At 43.8% G+C, this 24,588-nt stretch overlaps 1 protein-coding gene across 1 annotated transcript in view; it reads right to left on the bottom strand.

Annotated features, from left to right (window-relative positions):
- Positions 1-24,336, bottom strand: part of arhgap40 (Rho GTPase activating protein 40) — a 170,687-nt gene extending 146,351 nt beyond the window's left edge. The window contains exon 1 of the mRNA XM_078555114.1: positions 24,013-24,336. The gene's annotated coding sequence lies outside the window, so the exon portion shown is untranslated. The remainder of the gene's footprint in view (positions 1-24,012) is intronic.
- Positions 24,337-24,588: the final 252 nt, after the last annotated feature.

Here is a 24,588-nt window from a genome sequence, read left to right as displayed (position 1 = left end):
AGATAACAGCATTCAGCCTCCTACTAGTGTCACTCTGCCAGTGTCCTTGCTGCTGCCTGTCCATCAGCCAGCCAATAATATTACAGCCTGTTTTCCCATTCAGTTCCGCAACTCTTCTGGTGCTCTTTGCCACTTTAGCAGTTTCATTTCCTAACTCTAATCATCTTCTGTTCACCATGGACATCCAATATCTCTAATGTCCAATGCCACCAGGGTGGTCTGAGAGTTCCCAGTTTCTTTCTTAAATGGAGGGTCAACCAGTCCCCGATCACCACCTTCTTCCTCTATCTGCCTGAACTAGATCTCCCATTGAACAACTTCTCCTTTAATTCCACTCACTTCCTCCAAATAAAAAGCATTGCTGAATCTCTTAGATAAGCCTGCCTTTTTACGGGATATGTAAAAGACTCTTTATTCTAGTCCCCCTTGCCTCCTTTTTCCAGTACATTGATAATTATATCAGTGCTGTTTCCTGCTGTCATCCTGAATTTGCTTCCAATTTCCACCCTTCCCCCACCATCACCTGCTTCATCTGACTTTTCTGACCAGCAGTGTGTGCGCACTGTGGATGCCATGGAGCCAAAAAGGCATTCATAGCAGGAAAACCAGGCATTAAGGAGCCAAATCTTTGTGGCCAACATGTTTGTATGACAATTCTCTGATAATCCATTTATCTCTTATTTTAAATGGATTAGCAATTCCATTAAAATATAGTAAATGGAGGAATGTCATACAAATGCATTAAACATTCATCCACTTAAATCACCAGCAGTAATTTCTAGCTTTATACTTTTGCTGAGAGAGTGGATAACAATAGCTGATACAAGTACGAATTGCATATCTTTCCACTATTACCAATAAGGTCAATGCAGCCAAGTCTAGCAAACAGATGCAGATAATTCTTCACAGCTGCTCTTCAGAGGCCACATAAATCTATTCAATTAAAGTGTATGTGTAAGTCAGATGAACTTTGATATCAATAAGAATGCCTGGAAAAACTTAGCAGGTCTGGCAGCATCTGCGAGAGGAACACAGTTAACGTTTCGAGTCCGTATGACTCTTGAAGAAGGAACACAGTTAACGTTTCGAGTCCGTATGACTCTTGAAGAGTCATACGGACTCGAAAGATTAACTGTATTCCTCTCCGCAGATGCTGCCAGACCCGCTGAGATTTTTGTTTTGGATTTCTAGCATCCGCAGTTTTTTGCTTTTATTTGAGCTTTGACATCAAATGTTTTATACCTTTCCAGTTGCATCAGAGTGTCTTGCCTTTTGTTACCATACCAATATGCAAGCTACCATTGAATACTTAGAGGTTCTAAAGTCTGAGAAGGCTTACATAAGTATTTGAGGACACCGGTGCATGGACTGATATCCATCCACGACAACAGACAAGCCGGTGATCAATATAAAAGTGCTCAGATAACCATTGGAAGTCTCTTGTAAATTTAAGTAAAAACAATTTTAACAAAGCCGGCAGTGAGTAGAAGCCTATTTGTAGCGATAATGTTTGCCTGCTACTTGAAAGTCAAATTGGGTTTAAATAAGTTCGTTGTGTTTTTGACAAGATAACAGAGAGGATTGATGAGGATAATGTTTATATGGTGTGTATGGACTTCGAAAAGGCGTTTGATAAAGTTCTACATAATAAGCTTGTCAGCAGAGCTGAGCCCATGGAATAAAAGAAAAAGTGGCAGTAAGGATACAAAGTTGAATGAATGATATGAAACATTGAGTAGTGGTGAACAGTTGTCTTAGAGTGAAGGAAGGTATACAGTAGGGATTCCCCAGTGTACTAGGACCACTGCTTTCCTTGATATATATTGATAACCTAGACTTGGGTGTACAGGGCACAATTTCAAAATTTGCAGATGGCACAAAACTTGCAAGTACTGTGGACTGTAAGGAGCATAGTGATAGACTTCAAGATGATACAGACAGGCTGCTGGAATGGACGGGCACATGGCAGAGAAGTGTGAAGTGATCCATTTTGGTAGGAAAAATGAGGAGATGTAATATAAAATAAAGGGTGCAATTCTAAAAGTGGTGCAGAACAGAGAGACCTGGGCGTATGTGTACACAAACTCTTGAAGGTGGCACAGTAGTTTGAGAAGTGGTTAAAAAAGTATATGGGACCCTGGGTTTTATAAATAGAGGCATAGAGTACAAAAGCAAGGCAGTTACAATGAACCTTTTTAAAACATTGGTTCGGCCTCAACTGGAGTATTGTGCACAATTCTGGACACCGCACATTAGGAAGAATGTGAAGGCTTTAGGGAGGGTGCAGAAAACACCTACAAGAATGGTTCCAGGGATGATGGGCTTCAGTTACATGGATAGATTAGAGAAGCGGAGGTTGTTCTCCTTAGAGAAGTTTGAGAATAAATTTGTTAGAATTGTTTAAGATCATGAGAGGTCTAGTCAGAGGGGATGGCGAGAAATGGAGAACAGTAGAGAACCAGAGGACACCAATTTAAAGTGATTCGCAAAAGAACCAATGGCGACATGAAGAAAATCTTTTTTGACGCAGTGAGTGGTTAAGATCTGGAATGCACTGCCTGAGAGTGTATGGTGGAAACAAATTCATTTCTATCTTTTCAGTGAAATTCTGTGTTAGCTCCCTATTTCTTAACAATGTTACCCCCAAATAAGTTTATGCCTCCTTTTCATATGCCAGTAAATCAACAAACGCAGAGATGTACAGAAGTAGATAACAAGCAGATGGACAGATTCTGACTGCATTAACCCCCAGATCCCCATATGGACCCGTATTTGAAAAATTCTGTGTTACAACATTGATTCTAAAAAATTAAAATTTGCTTATCAGTAGGCAGTCTAGCATATGAAGAAAAAAAAAAGCATGGTCAGATTGCTCATTAAGTCCAAATTGTGACTCACGCAGCATGAATCTAGTTCAGCCTTACACCCCAGGCAACTCGGTACAATTCTTATTTGTTGCTTTGCACTGCTTGAATTGTGTGTGGCTGGAGGATTAGAAAGACTTGCATTTAGCATAGTTACCTCATTTGTGGACTAATACCAAATTGAAGCACCAATATCTGTTAGTGTCAACAACTTGAGATATTTGCAAACTTATGGAAACAAAACTCTATGCACAGATTTTAAGTCCCCATGGTACATGGATAAAAAATACATTTGGACAATTCAATACTAAACCAAACTACCACCAGAGTTGAAACAAAATAGAAAATGCTGGAAAAACTCAACAGGTCCAGCAGCATCTGTGGAGAGAGGAACAGAGTTGAACATTTCAAGTCCAAATGACCCTTCTTCACAGCTGAAGAGAAGGAGAAATGTGATGAGATTTATACTGTTTAAGGGGGGATGGAGCAGGTGAAGCTGGATAGAAGGCCGGCGATAGGTGGGGGCAAAGGAGAGGTTGATAAAGGTGTCATGAACGAAAGGACAAAGGGAGTGTTAATGGCAGTGGTAAGGGCTGAAAAGGTGCTGATAGTGGCATTAAGGTAAGAAAGCAGAATATGATAATAGCTGGACCAGGGTAAACATCCTGAAAAGAACAACATGAACAAGTATCAGATGGCCATCGTGGGGGGTGGGGTGGGGAGAGGGGGCAGTGGTGGGAGGAAAAAACGGATTGAAAATGGGGTAAAAGAGGGGATAACACAATGGATAAATGAATGAAAATAAAGATGAATAAAAACAAAAATAAATGGATCAAAAATAAAAATGAATTTTGAAAAAAGGGATGAACAAAGGGTGTAGATAGAGGAGAAAGTTCATGGTCTGAAGTTGTTGAACTCAATGTTAAGTCCGGAAGGCTATAAAGTGCCTAATCGGAAGATGAGGTGCTGTTCCTCCAGTTTGCGTTGAGCTTCACTGGAACAATGCAGCAGGCCAAGGACGGACATGTGGGCGTGAGAGCAGGGTGGAGTGTTGAAATGGCAAGCGACAGGGAGGTCTGGGTCATGCTTGCGGACAGACCGAAGGTGTTCCGCAAAGCAGTCACCCAGTCTGCGTTCGGTCTCCCCAATGTGGAGGAGACCGCATTGGGAGCAGCAGATGCAGTAGACAACCAGAGCTGTCTAATTGATTCATCAAGGAAAAGTACAACAAACGGAAAATATGGACTGGAAAGTGTGAAAAATGTTGAATGCATCCAGCCTTATGAACTTGCTCAGTGCACTGAAACACGCAGTTATAAATCACATCTCTGGTAAGTTCATTTATTTTCACCTCCCCCGTTATTGTTAAAATAGTACAGGCTTATTGTAACCTATTGTCCACTGTGGTTGGTTTCTGTCTGCAAAAATGGTTAGTACCAGAGAGGCAGAGATCAGATTGCATTTCATGTGCTGATGTGATGAGATCATGAACATGAATTTCCTTCAGTAAGCACTTTCTTAACAATTTTGGTTTAGTGTTCCCTGTTAGAGGAAGTATTGGTCATAAGAAAACTGCTATCCACATTTTTTGTGTCATCTCGAAGGTCAAAAGAAGATATCTGACTCAGAACTGTGAGCATCCCACAGTCAAAACAAAGCTATGAATTCAATAATGGGAGCATTCCTCATGTAAAATAGAAAACACAAATTGCCAATTTTGCAAATTGGTTACATGAACTGGAAATATACCACAGGCCTATCCACAGCTGTATAAGCAAAAGACAAATTAATGTTTTAGTCTTATAGAAAACATTAATCAGTCTTTTCCATTACAGCTGTTTACCCATCTTTTATGTACTTCCAACTTTTGCTGTTGATCTTCATATGTCACAGTCATTGTTAATTCTGAATTATCCTTTAATCCACCTTCACTCAAAAAAGAGTTGTTAGAATGAATTGCAAGCAAGTTGAATAATCTGTAATGCACCTTTATGCTGCACATATTACCGTTACTAGTCTAATAGCTGCAGCAATTGTTCCAGTCAGCCAGTACTCTCTTTGTAGTACACAGTTAGAACTACAACTCAACTGGGAGAGAAGCCCTCACACAACTGTTCTTTCAGAAGTTAAAATTTAAATATTTAGACAGTGCAAGTGACAGTTGCCACTTGTAAAACATTTACATTAATGGTAGGTAGATTTCTGTTTAATAAAAATGGCCTGTAGGTCCACTATACTCCAGGGTTTCGAAACTGCATCAAAGCCACACTACACATGATGTTAAACCTCAGTGTTGAGCCAACCTCCTCACGGTAGTTTCACATCACTGGACTGCAGAAGCACATTATGCCCTGTTCCAAAATTATGCTGCAACTTTAGCATCAACATTACAATTACAATGTCTACAAAATTTTAAACATCAATCAAAACTTTAAATATATCTGTCAGTAAAAGGAAGGCTTATTGCATATCTATGTCAAATACACAAGGATACAGCAATCCTGCAAAAGCTAAAGAAACAGACCAAACAAATTAGCTCAAATGTTGAGTTCACATTACAGGAAGCTTGTCTGAAACCAGACACGATCCAGATGGAACATTTATCTCCTCTAAAACCAGTGATTGGTGTTTGCTAGTACAGAAAATAAAGAGCATGGAACATTTGTCATTGAGTATCTGTTTGAATTGAACTATAGATTGCAAACTGATATTAACATAAAAATTTGCTCAGTTGCTAACATTTTAGCAAGTATACTGTGCTAAAAGAAAACAGAATAAATGAGAAAGTCAACAGAATAGAGGTAAGTTAAGTTTCTCTTTAGTTATCTATACAAAGAGTACAAGAGATAAACTGTAAGCAAAATATTGTGGATGCTAGAAGTCTGAAATTAAAACTCAGCAGATCCGGCAGCATCTGTGGAAAGAGAAATAGAGGGTAGAATTTTCTACCTTTCGGGCAGGCAATGCGAGAACGGGCGCAGACAGGCACGGACCCAATCGCCCCCCGCGATCGGGTCCACACCGCCATTTTACGCGGGCAGGCCAATTAAGGCCCACCCAGTATGAATCGCATCTCCCGAGGACAACAGGAGTGGGCGGGCGGCGACGGGACTGCAAATGAACACCGGGTCCAATGGCGACTCGGCGGCCTGTTTTAAAAAGCTGCTGCAGCCTTTCAAAGGCTGTGAATCGTGGCCAGTGGAAGGGCTCCCCAGAGCGCTGCTGGTGAGCAGGCCAGGCTGGAGGGTAGGGCAGGGCGGCACTGTACCCCTCATTTTTCTGATGATTGCCTTGCTGCCCTCCTCAATGAGATGGCAGCCCGGCGGAGGTGCTGGTTCCTCAGGATGGGAGGAGAAGGCCCCTCCCACATGACCAAATGTGCCTGGGAGGAGGTGGCGGAGATTGTGAGCTCCCACAATGCACCTGAATCCAGTGTCACAAGCGCTTCAACGACCTGTTGTGCTCAGGAAGGGTGAGGATCATCCCCCCCCGCCAAGTCTGAGTGTAGTGACTGCACTGAATCATTGGCGGCATGTGTCCTGTGTCTTTTGCTGGGTGGGCCAGCAGATATTGCCCATGCCGAGCTCACCCTGAGAGGGTGGTGAAGGCTGCACCCGCAACATGTGGTACACGGAGACCCATATGACTGTTTTGGGGGCAACCTGGAGGAGCTGGAACTCCAGGACATGTCAAAGTCAGGGTGATGACATGCTGGGAGGGGAGCTTCAAGGTGGTGTGGCACCGATCGATCTGCTGTCCTCTGCGCTCCACGTGCTTGCGCCTCCTTGTTATGGAAGGTTAGACCGTGTGGTGCCAAATGTGATGTAGGCAGCATTTGGCTAAGGGGGTGGAGGCAGTGGGGGGAACAGGCCTAACATCTTTGTTTGAGTGTTCGGCAGCAGCGGGGTGAGGAGGCACTGGAGTCCTGCAATGTCCGACTCTGGTTGGGATGGGCCGTCCGCGAAGAGAGTCCAGGCACAAGTAGCGCTAGTTAATGCTCTTCTCTCCTTTTCAGGAGAAGAATGCACATAATGGCCACCGAGCAGGTGAGGACTGGCAGCGGCCCGGCACAGTTGGTGCTTCGAGCAGGAGGCCTTGGATTTGGAGAGGCACCATGCGCCCAGGTCCACCGGTGTCGGTGAAGCTGGGGTGCCACAGGCAGGTATGTGTGCCCAGCAGTGAGGTCACTATTGTTCTCCCAACAGCCATGGCAGTGCTGAATGTTCAATGATTGAAGTTTGCAGCATTGCTCTACCATTGTTTATGGAAGGATGAGCGCTTAATGATCTGGGGGACAGGGATGCAGATTGACATTGTCTCCACGTTGACTGATCCAGTGACCTTGTTCTTCCTTTCAGCATTAGCGGAGCAGGGCCGGGAGGAGAAGCAGCAGAGACCTCCTCTCACAGCGGAGGGCCCTGAAGTCACGGACTCACCAGCATCACACCATCTCTGCCAGGCAGGCACCAGCGCAGATACTAGCACCTCGGTGAGAGTTAGAACATTGACCAGTGTCCCGGTGCACGGCAGTGAGGGCACTTCACAGTCGCTGGAGGAGCTGGCAGAGACAGAGAGTTCCCATGGCACCAGCAGTTGGAGGACTGCAGGAGACCAGGCACATGCTCAGTCGGTGCCTGATGATGTGCCTCAAGAGTCGTCCGCGATGCAGCAAACACAGGAAATGCGGCCGGGTGTGCGGGAGCATCTAGGGGAGATACATGAGGCTATGCTTGGCTTGGTGTCCGTGGTGGAGGAGTCTACAAAGAATATCGCCAAAGCAATGAGCCTCATGGCCAAGCGCCATGCGTCCTTCATGGAGAAAGTGGTGACTCTTGTGGAGAGGCTCCTCCAGGAGACCAATCAGGGCTTCCTGGGGATGCGCCCTGACCAGCAAGCCCTCACATCGGCATTGACCTCAGCTGGTCAGTGCCAGCATGGGAGATGGTCTGGGCACCAAGTTTCCCAGCCCGGTGCCCATCCATCCATGGTGAGCACATGTGTGTAGTCTATTGCACCCTGGATACAGGGGGAAGCCAGCAATGGCCGCAAGTGTGGACCACAAAGATCACCCACTGACCCCTGGAAGTTGAGGACAGCTGTGACCTTTAGAGCCACTTGCATGGGGTGTCCACCCACACAGTTTGTGGAGATCTCAGGCCCAATCATCTGACAGATATAGTTGACTGTCTCCCTTGAAAGACGGAGCCTCCTTCGCACTGCACTTCAGTCATATTGAGGTAGCTGCTTCGTTGCCTGTAAACCCTGGCAGCAGGATAGTGGCATCTTCTGCGGCCCCTTCCGCCTTGGACTACCTCTTGGCCCTGCACCCCTTGTGCCTGCGCCTGTCCTCCCAAAGGTGGCTCCTCTGGAGGCTGAATGTGCACTCCTGGCCTCCTCCCCCTTCCAGCCCTCCCTTCCTCCTCTGAGGAGGTGCCTCCAGTGTAGAGTTTGGCTCCCATTCCCAGACTAAGGAAGGCTTCCTGAAACCTGCAGGCCCAAAAAAGATTCCTCACTGCAGAGTGCTGACCTGAAGCTTGAGAGTCCAGACCAAGCAGCTGGTATGCGTTTTGAAGTATTGCAGATCACACAGGCAAGTATCAGTAACTTTGAAAAAAAAATATTTGCTAGAGCACACTCGCGACCCTGGTGAGCACTTATCCTGCCCGTGGATGAGGTTTATACAAATGTGTCCTACCCACCTGCCTGCTGCACCCATGCGGTGACTCGAAGATCGCACAGGCGCCGAAAAATCGCTGTTGATTGGCACCTCAAGGGCCTTAAGTGGCCCGTTAATTAATGGCGGGCGCACATCGGATATTATCGCGTGCCCGCCCAACAAAATATTGCAATGGAGCGCAGTGACGTTGGGACGCTCACCTGATGTCACCGTGTGTCATTTTACGCACGGGCATTACGCCAACGGGAAAATTCAGGCCAGAGTTAATGTTTTGAATTCAACATGACTCTTCCTTGCAACCCAGAAGAGTTCTGAAGAAGTGTCATATTGGACTCTAAACGTTTACCCTGTTTTTCTCGCTACAGATGCTGCCAGACCTGTTGAGTTTTTCCAGCGCTTTGTTTTTATTATATAAGAGACAAACTGTTCTTTATAGAACAACCATTTGAAAGATATTATGCCAAGCATCTACTGCAGAATTAAACAACATAGGATGGCACTCAATTTTGAAAAATAATAACCTGTAATTGCAATCTTGTGAGATAAAATGTAGACAAGGATATGCCTTTACAGCATGGTTATTTTCATTATAGTAAAAGAAAAGTGCTTATCTGAAAAATCATACCAAATATCAGCCAATATGCCAGGTTAACTCCTTAAAAAATATTGCCAATTAGAATGACAATTGTCATCCATGAATTAACAAGTGCCCCTTTTTAAAGGTGCAAAATTTTCATTTTAAATGGACGGATTTCCATAAATAACGGGGAAAAGAAAATGCTTGCTTTACATTCACCAATTATTTATTTAAACATTCTTAAATTCATAAATACGCTGAAATTCCTCAGAACAGTAACATTTTAATCATGCCCATTCATTTTATAATGAGCAGAGATATTGTGTTTTTAAATTAATGGAAGTTTGACTGTACTATCTGAGAAGGTCCAGCCTTGTAAAATAAAATAGCAGTCTGGCCTGCAAAATACTTAAATTCTTTACACAACCTTCCTAAGCCAATGATTCATCCTTGGTCATCAAAATCCAATACAAAAGCTCTAATGCACAGGGACCTGCATTTTTAACTCACTGTTTGTGGCACTGAAACATTTGAGCAAATCGTTACCTCTGCCACTGAAGGTGGGTGGAAGTAACGTTTTCATCCCTGTTTGTTAGTCTTAGTCTGTTGTCTGCAAACAGTAATATCAGGAAACCTAATAGTGGGATTTCAATGGAACTTGGTAACAGATAAAATATGGCCCAAGGAAGAACTGATTAGTTTTGGGCAAAGATACTGATCCAGACCCTCATTTTTTAAAGGATCTTTTAACATTGAGAGTTTTTAGAATGCTTTGGGTTATTTTATTTAGAACGTGTTGATTGTTTTAGAATCTTGTGGATTGTCTCAACTGCTGTGCTGGAATCTGTCATAGCTGTCAAAACGTGAGCAGAGTTTTCAGAACAGGTTGTTAGATATGGATTGGCCTGAAACCTCCTCAGTGAGATGGAAGTTCTTAATAAAAAATATTTATTATTTCAGCTTTGTAGTTACAGACCCACAAGGAAGAGCCACGTAATTATAATAATATTGAGTTAACACAGCGTGGCAGAGATATGAGCTGTACGAAGTGCCCTTTTCACTTGTCCTTATTGTAATACTTATTACAATTCTCATTTAAAACAAAGTGCAGCAGCCCATATTTCTCAAGACAAGACAAGGAAGCCCCTTGGTAAGGTACTTGACATAGAGTTAATTACTTTGAATGATTACAATTGCTATGCAGTTGAATGCAGCAGCCATTTTTCCCTCAGACAAGAGTAACAACAATGACCACATCATCTATTTAGCTGGTATTGTTTTAGGGAGGAACTTTGGTCAAAACACTGGGAGTACTCCCAGTTCTTATTCAGAAATTACCATGAGATATTCAACAGCCTAAGGTGAGGCCTTAGTTTTGTTGAGTTGGCTGATAGAAGGCATGTTGAACTCCATTGAAACATCACCAGAGGTTGTGTTCAAATCTTGAAGTTAGTGTGGGAGTTGAACCCTCTATTACAGAGGCAAGAATGCTATCATTTGACTCAAGCTGACATAACTTTTCCTTTTAGTTCTGATGTCATTTTTTCTTTGTCTTCACAAAAGTTCCTGATTCTTGCAGTTCAGCTCTCTGGTACCTTACCCTGATAGCCATGGTTCATGTGCGTGGAATGTTCACATTATGCCCAATGAGTTTTGGTAAATCCCTCAACTGTTGACGGCATTAAATTTGAGCCCAATTCTGTGCTTGCTTGCTATGCACATACGGATCACCAGATAGAAATCAGGTACAGGAATATTGGCTAATTTCTTTTCCCATTCTCTATCCCAGGGACACTGAGATTAATTATAACACTCCATTACTCAAAATTTTCCATTGGATGAAATCAGCCAATTCAGCACAGACTTTGGAATCAAACCTGAGTACCTCGTATAATAAAAAACAGAATGCACTGAAAATGCTCTGCAGTTCAGACAGCATCTGTGGAGAGATTAAGAGAGTTAACATTTTAGGTTAATTACTTTTTGTCCAGTTGATAGGGTCATCAACCTGAAATGTTACCTCTGCTTCTGATATCAATGAAGAAACCCACATGACCTGTACAGGTAGCAGCTCGCGGTGCTGCCTGCCCTGGGTGATCGGTGTAATCTGCTCAAAGCAGCTCTATGTGAAATGAGTTTCTCACCCTGATTCTCTGAACATTAATACTGTGCTATTCTCTGTGCACATATGAGTATAAGTTATACTAATACACTGTTGCATAATCACTTTGAATAGCTAAATGTCAAATTAAGCTGAAACTTTTTTCCCAGAGAATCATTGAGAACAGCTATAGTCTTATCATACTCTTCCATTTTTCTGTCTCTGAGTCAGTGTCTGGTTCCTAATAACTTATGACAATTAGGGGTTCACCCTATGGGTAGAAAAGAGTGCATCCATTACCATTTAATATTTATATACACATTAGTATAACACACTCTTCATGTACCTACAGTTTTATATCAATAGTGCCAAGTCAGTCAAACTAATAAACTTTTATATTAAAACTGAATGAAGGTAACTTTTCAACTTCTAAATCTCTTCTTTTGTTATTTATTCTTTCATGGGACGTGGGCGTTGCAGACAAGGCCAGCATTTGTTGCCCATCCCTAATTGCTCTTGGACTGAGTATCATGGGAGGCCATTTCAGAGGGCAGTTAAGAGTCAAACACATTGCTGAAGGTTTAGAGTCACATGTAGGCCAGGCAAGGATGGCAGATTGCTTTCCCTAAACCAGATGGGTTTTTACAACAATAGACAATGGTTTCATGCCATTATTGAGACTAGATTTTAATTACAGATTGATTGACTGAATTTAAATTCCACCAGCAACAGTGAACTCATGTCCACAGAGCATTAACCTGGGCTTCTGGATTACTCGTCAAGTGACATCACCACTGTGCCACACTCTCCCCATAATAAAGCAAAATATATGTGTATGTGGTTAAAGACTTTTTCCCAGCTTTTATAGTAAACATTACATATATATTATTGTTTATTATTTCATAGGACTTTCTTCCAATAAATTACAAACTTCTTTGTTTAACATTGATGTTGTAAAATCTTGTGTATTAAGATGTAGATTACCAAATTATAAATAGAAAATATACAGACATATTTGCTACTTACTAAGCAATAAATAAAGAACAGTCTTCAAACAACTAATCAATAATGTTTGAACTAACTTGCTACAAACCATCTGTAAAGAATAATGCAGATAATGGATGGTTGGGCGGGTGCTGCAAGGTCGTAAATCAATTTCAGCAGTTCCATTATACCATGCTCAGCAGAAAGCCAGACTGTTCACTGTTATTACAACCACCAATTTTCTAAATTGTAACCTTAGACCCAGAATTTTATGTAATGACTTACAATACAATAAGAATGTATGATAGTATGTATTCTAAAACCACAACACCCCTGCCAAAGAAAATCTATTGCCATATAATCATCTACCCTGAACAGATAGTGTTCCCTCTGTCTCATCCAATTTTTTTTATTCGAAGGGCCACCGAATCTCTTCCCAAGGCACAAACAACTCCAGATTCAATCCTCAGACGATAGTAAAAGTGATGAAGAACGTATTAAATAAAAAGAAAAATCTGCCTTACTGGAAAGCTGCCTGTGTTGGATCCATCAATACAAACTCCGGCATGACCATGGGTTTAACTGTGTCCGTCTCATTAGGACTCATTTGGGTATGAACACAACCTCTGCTATGTATAGATCAGCTCACTCCCAAATAGGTAAAACACATCATCCTTGGCTTTATGATTTACAGTTCTATTTGTGAAGCTGACCATAACTCACACATCACTTAATCATTTGTAAGAATAGCTACCCAGAAAAATTAAAAATCTTATCTCGTGACTAGTCAGAGAACATTTTCCAGACAGGCATGCATACTTTGGCTGAAAAGTGGTAAGTAACATACATGCCACACAAGTGCCAGGCAATGACCATCCCCAACAAGAGAGAACCTATTTCCCTCCTCTTCACATTCAATGGCATCACCACATCAAATCCCCCATCATAAACATCCTGGGGATCATCACTGACCTGAAACTTAACTAAACCAGCCACATAAATACTGTGGCTACAAGAGGAGGTCAGAGGCTGTGTATTCAGTGGTGAGTAAATCACCTTCTGATTCCCAAAGCCTGTCCAACATCTACAAGGCACAAGTGTGAGGAAATAGTCTGAGCGCAGCTCCCGCAACACTCAAGAAGCTCAAACAAGTCAGGACAAAAGCAGCCTGCTCGATCAACACTCCATCCACCACGTTAAACAGTCACTCTCTCCATCACCGGTGCAACATGGTTACAGTGTGTACCAGCTACGAGATGCAGTGCAGCAAGATAGCAAGGTTTCTTTGACAGCATTTCCCAAGCGCACGACCTCTGCCACCCAGAAGAACAAGGGTGGAAGGCACAGAGTAGCTCAACCACTTCAAAGTTCCGCTCCAAGACACACACCATCCTGACTTGGAAAAACGTTGGCCTGAATATTTAGCATGTCAGGCGAGCATGATCGGCAGGATCAGAGGCGGATATGAAATCCACTCCCGTCCTGGCCACGATCGACGTCCAACAGTGATTTCACACTGGCTGGCCAATCAATTACCAGCCAGTGTGAAACGCACACTGAGAAAGGCCCAGCGCTGCCAGCAGGGGCGGGAAGAGGGCAGACACCGGGACCAGAAAGGGTGCGGGCAGGGGATTTAAAATGAGTTCCCTGAAGGCTGAAAGTTTGCACTCAGAGCCTCGTGGAGCTGCTGTGAAACTCACATTTTTTGACTCTGCACTTGAGTGAGAGTGCTATTACTGTCTCCAGAATGTTGCCTGGAGCCCATGGCAGGCATCACGGAAATGCCCAAAGCCAGTCTCTCAGGAGAGTTGTGCGACTTTGGAACTCTCTGCCTCAGAAGGTGGCGGAGGCAGAGGTAGATAGGTTCTTGTTAGGCAAGGGAATCAAAGGTTATTGGGGTTAGATAGGAATGTGGAAATCGAAACACAAGAAGATCTTATTGAATGGCGGAGCAGGCTCGAGGGGCCGAATGGTCTACTCCTGTTCCTATTTCTTATGTTCTTATGAAAGCGTTTTTGTCTTTACAGCAGAAGAGGAGTTACAATGCGCAGGAGCGAGGACGGCTGACTGGTGGGAAACCCAACCTTCTTATCCTAAGTCAGGCGGAGGAGCAAGCCTTGGAAATGTCCTGCCGACATGGAGCAGATCCACTGGTCGCAGAGAGGCAAGGGTGTTCAGATGAGGGTGAGAATCCAGTGGACAGGGAAGAGATTGGTGGAGGGTATGCGAGATGTACGACAACATTTGTAAGACTGACATGTGAAATCCAGTTAGCCCCATTGCTCATCCATTCAGAAGTCCTTGATCAACCAGATGTCCATTCTGAGTAGCAACCAGACTGCGTGCACTCTGACTTCATTATGATGTTCCATACTGGTACTTTTGTTTCCTCCCTCAGATGGCACATGTTCATGACCCCAAAAGGACCCTGAGGACCCTCCCTTGACCAACGATGATGAGCTTCCAGATGCATCTGCGTCACAACATCCCTCTGCACCATGGGCAGGTAGAGGCATGTCAGTGGGCATATTTGTCTCAGAGCAGATGGTCATGTACAGTGGTGAAGGCATGTCACACCTGCCTGAGGAGCTGGTGGAAGCAGAGAGTTCCCAGGGTGCCTGCAGTCAGAGGATTGCTGGATTCCAAGACGATGCTGAGCCCAAGGCAGATGATGAGACTCTGGAGTCGTCCATCAGGCAGCAGAAGCTGCATGTCCAGCAGGAGGATCAGGCAGATCTAACAGCGCAAATAGATGTAAACAGGTACGATATGATGGCGATTACAGAAACATGGCTGCAGGGTGACCAAGACTGGGAACTGAATATCCAAGGTCATTCGATATTTAGGAAGGACAGGCAAAAAAGAAAAGAATGTGGCGTAGCATTGTTAGTTAAGGATGAAATCAGTGCAATAGTGACAGAGGATATTGGCTCAGAAAATCTAGATGTAGAATCAGTCTAGGTGGAGCTAAGAAGCAACAGAGGGCGGAAAACATTAGTGGAAGTTGTATATAGGCCTCCAAGCAGTAGTAGTAAGGTAGGGGACAGTATTTAACAGGAAATTAGAGATGCATGTAACAAGGGTGCTACAGTAATCATGGGTGACTTTAATCTACATATAAACTGGGCAAACCAAATTAGCAATAACACTGTGGTAGATGAATTCCTGGAGTGTGTACAAGATGTTTTTTTAGACCAATACTTTGAGAAACCAACTAGGGAACAGGCTATCCTAGATTTGGCTTTGTGCAATGAGAAGGGGTTAATTAATAATCTTGTTGTTTGGGGTCCTTTAAGGAACAGTGACCATAACATGATAGAATTCTTCCTTAGGTTGGAAAGAAAAGTAGTCCAATCCGAAACTAGAACCCTAAATCTAAACAAAGGAAACTATGAGGCGTGAGTTGGCTAAGATAGATTGGGGAACTTCATTAAAAGGCATGACAGTGGATATGCAATGACTAATATTTGAGGAACGAATGTATGCATTGTAACAGTATATATTCCTTGCTGGCGTAAAAACATGACAGGAAAAGTGGCCCAACCATGGCTAACAAAAGAAATTAAAGATAGTATCAAATCCAAAGAGGAGTCATAAAAAGTTGCTAGAAAAAATAGCAAGCCTGAGGATTGGGAGCAGTTTAGAATTCAGCAAAGGAGGACCAAGAGATTGATTAAGAGGGAAAAAATAGAGTATGAGAGTAACCTTGTAAGGAACATAAAAGAGGACTGTAAAAGCTTCTATAAGTACGTAAGAAGCAAAAGATTAGTGAAGAAAATGTAGGTCCCCTACAGTCTGAAACAGGAAAATTTATAATAGAGGTCAGGGATGTGACAGAGCAATTTAACAATTACTTTAGTTCTGCTTTCACAGAGGAAGACACAAATAACTTCCAAGAAATACTAGGGATCCAAAGGTCTAGTGAGAAGGAGGAATTGAAGGAACTTAGTATTACTGAAGAGAACAGTGCTGGAAATTAATGGGACTGAAAGCCGATAAATCCCCAGGGCCTGATAATCTACATCCCAGAGTGCTAAAGGAGGTGGCCATGGAAATAGTGGATGCGTTGGTCATTATCTTCCAAAATTCTGTAGATTCTGGAACAGCCCCAGCCGATTGGAGGGCAGCAAATGTAACCCCACTATTTAAAAAAGGAGGGAGGGAAAAAACAGGGAATTACAGACCAGTTAGCATAACATCAATGGTAGTGAAAATGCTAGAGTCTATCATAAAGGATGTGATAACAGAACACATAGAAAATATCAGCGGGATTAGACAAAGTCAACATGGATTTATGAAAGGGAAATCATGTTTGACAAAACTACTGGAGATTTTTGAGTACATAACCAGCAGACTAGATGAGGAGCTAGTGGATTTGGTGTATTTGGATTTTCAGATAGCTTTTGATAAAGTCCCACATAAGAGGTTAGTGTGCAAAATTAAAGTTTGCTGATGACACAAAACTAGGTGGGAATGTGAGTGGTTAAGACACGTTAAAGCAATTTAGACAAGTTGAGTGAGTGGGCAAATACATGGCAGAGGCAGTATAACATGGATAAGTGTGAAGTTATCCACTTTGGTAGGAAAAACAGAATGGCAGACTATTATTTGAACGGTGATAGATTGAAAAATGTTGATGTACAAAGGGAACTGGGTGTCCTTGTACACCAATCACTGAAAGCAAGCATACAGGTGCAGCAAGCAGTTAAGAAGGCAAATGGTATGTTGGCCTTCCTTACAAGGGGACTTGAGTATAGGAGCACAGATGTCTTATTGCAGCTGTACAGGGTCTTGGTGAGACCACACCTGAAGTATTGTGTGCAGTTTTGGTCTCCTCACCTAAGAAAGGATATACCTGCCATAGAGGGAGTGCAGCGAAGGTTCACCAGACTGACTTCTGGGATGGCAGGATTGTCGTACGAGGAGAGATTGGGCTGACTAGGCATGTACTCACTGGAGTTTAGAAAACTGAGAGGGGCTCTCATTGAATTGTATAAAATTCTGACAGGGCTGAAGAGACTGGATGCAGCGATGATGTTTCCTCTGGCTAGGGGGTCTAGAACAAGGGGTCACAATCTCAGAATACAGGGTAGGTCATTTAGGACTGAGATGAGGAGAAACTTCTTCACTTAGAGGGTGGTGAACCTGTGGAATTCTCTATCAAAGTGGGCTGTGGAGGTCAAGTCGCTGAATATATTTAAGAAGGAAATAGGTATATTTCTAGACTCTAAAGGCATCAAGGGGTATGTGGAGAGAGCGGAAGTATGGCTCTGAGACAGAGGATCAGCCATAATCATATTGAATGGCGGAGCAGGCTCGATGGGCTGAATGACCTATTCCTGCTTCTATTTTTCTATGTTTCTAAATCCCTGAGGGTCTGCTTGCCATGGTTTCAGTGTTGGAGGAATCCCTGCGGAGTGTGAGCACTGCATTGGCCCAGAGCTCAGATTGCATAGCTTCCTCCATAGAGAGAGTGGTGACTCGCATGGAGAGGCAGCTGCAAGAACTCAATCAGAGCTTTCTGGTGTTGCCTTCAGACTTGCAAGCCCACACACTAGCAGTGATCTCAGTAGGTCACTACCAATGTGAGAGATGGATGAGACATCTTTGGTGAGCAGGGAGGTTCAAACCAACCTCATGTTGGCAGACAAGCTGCAGCTCACATCTGGGGGCTCCTCTCAGGATGCTCTTGATGATGGCAGCAGCTCCATTGTTCCTCTACCAGTGACCGTGGCATCTGAGGAGACCATGATGACTGAGGAGTGCCTACCCATGGCGATGGACTCCTCCACCCAGATGGGGCCTGCACAGGCTCCGTGGACCAGAGGACAGCTGCCAAGGTTATCAAGGCAAACGGGGCATCAGAGACAGCAGCCTGCCTCCAATCCAGCTACTAGCAAGGTGACCACCAAGACATAGCACTCCCTAGATGCCCCTAATGAATGAATAAAAATATTAAATAGATGTATACATCATAAGTGAGAGCATAAAGTTCGTTCTTCACACTTGTTTGCATACAGTCTATTTAGGTGCAGAGACTGAGTCTGTTTTACAAGTCTGTGAAATCCTCAACTTCTGAACTAAGATGTGACATTTGCCAGTTTAGATGCTGAATATGAAATTTATCATTCATGGGCAAACATTAATGAATTTAGAGACAGAGATTACACATTATTTGAATATGAACTGGATTAGTATATAAAAGGCAAATATAAAAGAACACAGCGAAAAGAATAGGATTATTCTCTCCAAATAAAAGGTATGGCTGTGGGTACCCGCATGGGCCCCAGCTATGCCTGTCTCTTTATGGGGTATGTGGAACATTCCTTGTTCCAGTCCTACTCCGGCCCCCTCCCACAATTCTTTCTCCGGTACATCGATGATTACTTCGGTGCTGCTTCATGCTCTCGTCGGGACCTGGAAAAATTTATTAATTTTGCTTCCAATCTCCACCCCTCCATCATTTTCACATGGTCCATCTCTGACACTTCCCTTCCCTTCCGTGACCTCTCTGTCTCAATTTCTGGTGATAGACTGTCCACCAATATCCATTACAAGCCTACCGACTCCCACAGCTACCTCGACTACAGCTCCTCACACCCCGCTTCCTGTAAGGACTCCATCCCATTCTCTCAGTTCCTTCGCCTCCGTCGCATCTGTTCTGATGATGCTACTTTCAAAAACAGTTCCTCTGACATGTCCTCCTTCTTCCTTAACCGAGGTTTTCCACCCACGGTGGTTGACAGGGCCCTCAACCGTGTCCAGCCCATCTCCCGCGCATCCGCCCTCACACCTTCTCCTCCCTCCCAGAAACATGATACGGTCCCCCTTGTCCTCACTTATCACCCCACCAGCCTCCGCATTCAAAGGATCATCCTCCGCCATTTCCGCCAACTCCAGCATGATGCCACCACCAAACACATCTTCCCTTCACCCCCCCGGCGGCATTCCGTAGGGATCGTTCCCTCCGGGACACCCTGGTCCACTCCTCCATCACCCCCTACTCCTCAACCCCCACCTGTGGCACCTCCCCATGCCCACGCAGAAGATGCAACACCTGCCCCTTCACTTCCTCTCTCCTCACCGTCCAAGGGTCCAAATACTCCTTTCAAGTGAAGCAGCATTTCACTTGCATTTCCCCTAACTTAGTCTACTGCATTCGTTGCTCCCAATGCGGTCTCCTCTACATTGGAGAGACCAAACGCAAACTGGGCGACCGCTTTGCAGAACATCTGCGGTCTGTCCGCAAGAAAGACCCAAACCTCCCTGTCGCTTGCCATTTTAACACTCCACCCTGCTCTCTTGCCCACATGTCTGTCCTTGGCTTGCTGCATTGTTTCAGTGAAGCCCAACGCAAACCGGAGGAACAGCACCTCATCTTCCGACTAGGCACTTTACAGCCTTCCGGACTGAATATTGAATTCAACAACTTTAGATCTTAAACTCCCTCCCCCATCCCCACCCCCTTTCCGTTTCTTCCCCCTCCCTTTTGTTTTTTCCAATAATTTATATAGATTTTTCTTTTCCCACCTATTTCCATTATTTTTAAATCTATAACTGTAATACCCTGTCAGTCTTTCCACCCCACCCCCACTAGAGCTGTACCTTGAGTGTCCTGCCATCCATTCTTAATTAGCACATTTTCTTAGATAAGATCACCACCTTCAACACCTCTTTGGCCTTTTGTCTGTGACATCTTTTGATTATCTGCTCCTATCTCTGCTTGCTTGTCCCTACAACCACCCCGCCCCACAACTTCTCTCCCCCCCCCCACCCCCCCACCTTAAACCAGCTTATATTTCACCCCTCTCCTAACTTTACTCAGTTCTACTGAAGGGTCATGAGGACTTGAAACGTCAACTCTTTTCTTCTCCGCCGATGCTGCCAGACCTGCTGAGTTTTTCCAGGTAATTCTGTTTTGTATAGGATTATAGTAATAGATTGTTCCATGTAATGAGTTGCAATGGACTGAAAGATCTCCATGTTTATTACAATTTCTATGCTCATTGGTTAAAGATAGCCTACAAAATAACAAAACAAAAACAAAAATACCTGGAAAAACTCAGCAGGTCTGGCAGCATCTGCAGAGAGGAACACGGTTAACGTTTTGAGCCCAAATGACCCTTCAACAGAACTAAGTAAAAATAGAAGAGAGGTGAAATATAAGCTGGTTTAAGGGGGGTTGGGACAAGTAGAGCTGGATAGAGGGTCAGTGATAGGTGGAGATAACCAAAAGATGTCACAGACAAAAGAACAAAGAGGCTGTTGAATGTGGTGATATTATCTAAGGAATGTGCTAATTAAGGGTAGAAAGCAGGACAAGCAAGGTACAGATAGCCCTAGTGGGGGTGGGGTGGGGTGAAGGAATCAAAAAAGGCTAAAAGGTAGAGATAAAACAATGGATGGAAATACATTTAAAAATAATGGAAGTAGGTGGGAAAAGAAAAATCTATATAAATTATTGGGAAAAAGAAAAAAAAAGGTGGGGGGGAATCGGAAAGGGGGTGGGGATGGAGGAGAGAGTTCATGATCTAAAATTGTTGAACTCAATATTCAGTCAGGAAGGCTGTAAAGTCCCTAGTCGGAAGATGAGGTGCTGTTCCTCCAGTTTGTGGGAATAACAAGGCTGAAGGAATCCATACTACAATGATGCACTGACACCACCAACAATTTATTTGCTCATGCTATATCATGCTATTGTCCTGTAGCTGGACGGTGTTGATAATATAGGAATTTCTGGAGTATATCCTTGTGCTTGTTCTGCTTATGTAAACTTAATTATTTCATGTCCAATGCTCACACTAGGAAAACTCTGAATTAATTTTAGTAAATATCGATTTTAATAAGTTTAGGATAGAAACTTACTTTATAATTGCTTGATGCAGACTATGGTAAGAAAGTGGCATCATGACTTTGCACATATGTGACAAATCAGCTCTAACCTTCTAGATCTCTAAACAACACAAGTAGCTAGCACTTATGATGCTTGTTCATAGTTTGGTTCATCCCTCATGATCAATTGCATAACACTGATTGAACAATAGCCAGAAAATACAATCATAAAACTGGACAAACATTTAAAAAAAACCAGTTTGGCTGCCTGATAGAGCAACAGGCGTCAATACAATTGGAAATGTTGGCGACAGTAAGGGATTAATCAAAACTGTGGAGCCAGGTGAATTAATGATGTCACATAGGGTGGAACATGGTTTTGCACTCACAATTATCCACTCTCTGAGCTGCCAATTTCTGTCACACCACTGTGGGAATAGATCAAGTTGAAGCTAGTTATTGTTCTTTAAACGATAGATGTATAATCTATCTAATTACTCCTGAAGGGTAATCGCTATCACAACAGAAGTTACTGATACAAAGGTATTAATGATATAAAAAGTTCTACAATGCAAAATAATGAGCAGGCAAAGCAAATTAAGGGAACGCATTAATAACTAATTAATATCCATTCTTTGTTGTAATATGGCTACTCTTAAGTGAAATGAATATCTTCAATTAATGTCACCTAATAATGTGCACCTCAGCCATCTACCACAAACTGAATTCACTGCTCAATTGCCTTTTAATGGTACAACAACTTAACATTATGGTTTTATGCGATGTTTTGGAGCAAGGTCTTTACAAAAATTATTTCTGTTTGTTTACGAGCACACAATACAGTGAGATGGAAGTTCTCTGCACACCAAGGGCTGAATTTTCCCAGCCTATGGCAATGGTCTTCCTGCTTCCTTGGCATATTACCAGCAGTGCAAAGCTCAGCAGCAAGTTCACCAGCAATTGTAGACAATTGAGCCATTTAAGGGCCAATGAAGGGCCATGACTAGCTCCACTGTGGTGGCCTCCAGGTGGACTCCCCAGGGGAAGGGGGCCTCCTTAAGGTCACTCCATGACCCTTGGAGTAACCCCTGGGAAGCAATATCCACACCCACAGCTATGGCTTGAAGTTGTCCCGCTCTCCCCCGTTGGCAGGACCTGCCTGGCCAGGCTCTTTAAAACTTATCTGTTTGCGAGGACACCTTGGCATTGAGGCACTCTCTCCTTCATACTGCAGTGTCAGCAATGGCCTCCTGTAACAGTGGCGCTGCCGAACTGCCAGCCCTCTGACTGTGCCAGCAGCTCTGGGACAGCGGTTCTGGCAGAGAGCTGCTGATTGGCTGCCGCTGGCAAAATGCCATCCCCTGGTCCCACCCACCTACCGTTGTGGGGTCTGCTCCCATTTTCAGCCCCAGCATTGAGAGTTCTGGCATTGTGGCAAAATTCAGCCCTATGGGTGCAATTTTACAGCCCCGTCATGATAGGGCAGCCCCGTCATGGTAGGGCGAGGTCAGGAAATGCGGCAAGCCATAAAAAAAGTCCATTCACTTTGAAGGCACCATAAAATCAGGCCAGTGTAAAATTCCACCCCATGTGTGGAAAATTTATGATGGGATCTTTACAAACTAATCAGCAGAAGAAAAGTCCTCCTCAGTTGCAATTGGCGGTTCAGAGGAGGTTTACTAGATTGATTCCTGGAATGAGAAAGTTGTCATATGAGGAAAGGTTGGACAGACTGGGCTTGTTTCCACTGGAGTTCAGAAGAGTGAGGGATGATTTGGTTGAAGTATACAAGATCCTGAACGGCCTTGGCAAGCTGGATGTGGAAAGGATGTTTCCTCTTGTGGATGAGTCCAGAACTAGGGGGCACTGCTTTAAAATCTGGGGTTGCCCTTTTTGGACAGAGATGAGGAGAATTTATTTCTCTCAGAAGGTTGTGCGACTTTGGAACTCTCTGCCTCAGTAGGCGGTGGAGGCAGGGTCATAGAGTCATGGACATAGAGTAATAGGGTTGTATAGCACAGAAACAGACCCTTTGGCCTTTTGTGTCCGTGCCATCAAGCACCTATCTATTCTAGGCAATTCATTGAATATTTTTAAGGTAGGGTGGGTAGATTCTTGTTAGGCAAGGGAATCAAAGGTTATCGGGGATAGATGGGAATGTGGAATTCCAAACATAAGCAGATCAGCCATGATCTTAATGAATGGCAGAGCAGGCTCGAGGGGCCGAATGGTCTACTACTGTTCCTATTTCTTATGTTCTTATGACAACATTAAGGGAAAAAAATGCTATTGCGCCTCCCCAAAATGAGATCTATGAAACATTCTTCTCGAAGGCGATGCTTTTTTGTGTTAATAGTGCAAAGCCATTTCAGGATTAAATCACTTGCCACATGGTATGATACAAGCTGCTGAATCGATAATTTAGGGGGGAAACTCGCCCTTTGTTACTTTCCGCAACAGTTTATTTTTCACTAAACGACAGATTCCCTTTCACCTTCGGCTATCAGAAAGTTGCCTTTGTGCCAAGTCCTTTGTAACATAGTAAAAGGTGTGTCCTATTACATACATACCAAAAAGAATCATCAAACAAGGAACTCAGGTTGGAAACCCTTCCGTGGAGCTGATTCCTGTTGGTGCAATTTTCTGGTTCTCCTGAAAGTGACTGAAAGTGCAACCTGTGGAAAGTCATTTGGTAATACTTACCTATTTCCTCAAAGGAACAAATCCCCCTCTGCCTCCCTAAACAATTTGCAACCCCACCCTCCCCCATATACTTCAGCTCTGACAGGGTCAATCGTGAATCAACCAAGTTTCTCCATGGCAACCGCTCCAGCTGCCATGAGCAACCAGATCCAGCGGAGCAGCTGTTCTCTGAGCAGAAGTTAAAGCCTCTCTCGCTTCTCCCGAGCCCCTAAACCGCAGGAGCGGACGCAACTTTTCATCGGGGATGTGCAATGCATACTTATAAAACACCAACCTTTCCAGTGTGAGTGAAGGGCGAGGAAGAGAGGGAAAGTAGAAAGGCAGGGTGGATGTCCTCGGGGTCTGCTTCAATGGACGATCGCCCAGCTTAGACGAGGGGAAGCGCTATAGAGGCTCCTCAGCCCAGCGATCCCCGCCAACAACTGAGCAACAGGAGCTGCCAGTCCAGCCTGACGTCAGCTTGCAACCCGAGGCGCCTTCGCTGTGCTGAATGGGCACCAGGAAATTCTTCTCCCGATAGCCTTGCAGTCAATGTGCATGTTTATTCATGTGTGTTCATCACAATATCTGGCAGCTATTTTTGGAATCCTTGCAGGGTGTGCAATTCCCATTATCTGTTCCTTCTGAAACTTTCTAAAAAGTTGCACTGTTTTCTTTTCCTGTCTTTTGCTAATAGTTAAGCTCTGTCTTAGTTTCGCTATTTTAATTAAAATGACTTCTCCCCCCCCTACCTCTCCAAAAAAACAGCTAACTTGGAAAAACACAAAGCATCCTGTTTCCTTTCGTTAATATTTGTTTGTTTGACTGTCAGACATGTGGGTCTGGAACCTGAAATCCCAATCTGCCAGAA

Source organism: Cetorhinus maximus, chromosome 13, assembly GCF_964194155.1.
Source record: "Cetorhinus maximus chromosome 13, sCetMax3.hap1.1, whole genome shotgun sequence".
NCBI classification, from domain to species: domain Eukaryota; kingdom Metazoa; phylum Chordata; class Chondrichthyes; order Lamniformes; family Cetorhinidae; genus Cetorhinus; species Cetorhinus maximus.
Note: the sequence above shows the minus strand (reverse complement) of the source record. Positions and strands in the feature narration are given on the sequence as shown.